Source organism: Monopterus albus, unplaced genomic scaffold (assembly GCF_001952655.1).
Source record: "Monopterus albus unplaced genomic scaffold, M_albus_1.0 scaffold67.1, whole genome shotgun sequence".
In the NCBI taxonomy this organism is placed as follows: Eukaryota; Metazoa; Chordata; class Actinopteri; order Synbranchiformes; family Synbranchidae; genus Monopterus; species Monopterus albus.
This window is the reverse complement of record NW_018127947.1, coordinates 374,716-375,996: the sequence shown is the minus strand read 5'-3', so window position 1 is coordinate 375,996 and position 1,281 is coordinate 374,716. Positions and strand designations below refer to the sequence as shown.

Sequence of the window (1,281 nt, the reverse complement as noted above, 5' to 3'; positions counted from 1 at the left end):
GGACAGGGAAGATGGTTCAAATTGATGGGAAGATGGATGGAGCCAAATACAGGACCATTCTGGAAGGAAACCTGATGGAGTCTGCAAAAGACCTGAGACTGGGACGGAGATTTGTCTTCCAACAAGACAATGATCCAAAACATAAAGCAAAATCTACAATGGAATGGTTCACAAATAAACATATCCAGGTGTTAGAATGGCCAAGTCAAAGTCCAGACCTGAATCCAATCGAGAATCTGTGGGAAGAACTGAAAACTGCTGTTCACAAACGCTCTCTATCCAACCTCACTGAGCTCGAGCTGTTTTGCAAGGCGGAATGGGCAAAAATTTCAGTCTCTTGATGTGCAAAACTGATAGAGACATACCCCAAGTGACTTACAGCTGTAATCGCAGCAAAAGGTGGCGCTACAAAGTATTAACTTAAGGGGGCTGAATAATTTTGCATGCCCAATTTTTCAGTTTTTTATTTGTTAAAAACGTTTGAAATATCCAATAAATTTCGTTCCACTTCATGATTGTGTCCCACTTGTTGTTGATTCTTCACAAAAAATTACAGTTTTATATCTTTATGTTTGAAGCCTGAAATGTGGCAAAAGGTCGCAAAGTTCAAGGGGGCCGAATACTTTCGCAAGGCACTGTAGATCCCTTTTAATGTGATTCCAACTTGGCAATAGCCTAACAACAACAATGCACAAAGTCAAGTTAATGAAGAAATGGTTGTGACTGATTTGCACTGAGCCCTGACCTCACTAATGCTTTTGTGGTTGTATGGGAGAAAATCTTTGCAACCACAGTGGAGGCCATTAATGTCCATGCACTTTGGCCATGTAGTAAAATAGTAAAGGAGAAATCCACAACATTTTTCTACCAAAGAGTCAAATACATAAGCTGTCGTCATTTCTGGTTGAAGCAGAAGCAAATGTCACTGGCTGATTTCTTTCTTTTTTTAAATTTTTTTTTATGCTCAAATATGACATGTTTGTGACACTATTGTCACTGCTGCTCCCTCTGGCATATCGACTGTTCTCTTGTAAGGAGAGGAAACGCTAATCAGAAGATGCAGCGTTTATGAAACAAGCCCCCCGGACTTTGAGCCAGGACATTCAGGTAGTAGGCGTACATTGTTTTGCTGTGAATTCATAAAAAAGATCTAGATCTTCACATGTACAGTTGTAGCATTTCCTGTAATTACAGGATCTGTTGATGCGTCAGTCACCACTGCATTTCCCATTTCACAGAGAAGTCATCATTTATGGCTGGTAGCTGGAGGTGTTAAAAGGG

The 1,281-nt window shown here is 40.4% G+C and overlaps 1 protein-coding gene across 1 annotated transcript in view; it reads right to left on the bottom strand.

The window, feature by feature from the left end:
* Positions 1-1,281, bottom strand: part of tbkbp1 (TBK1 binding protein 1) — a 50,267-nt gene that overhangs the window by 7,910 nt on the left and 41,076 nt on the right. The gene's annotated exons all lie outside the window — the stretch shown is intronic.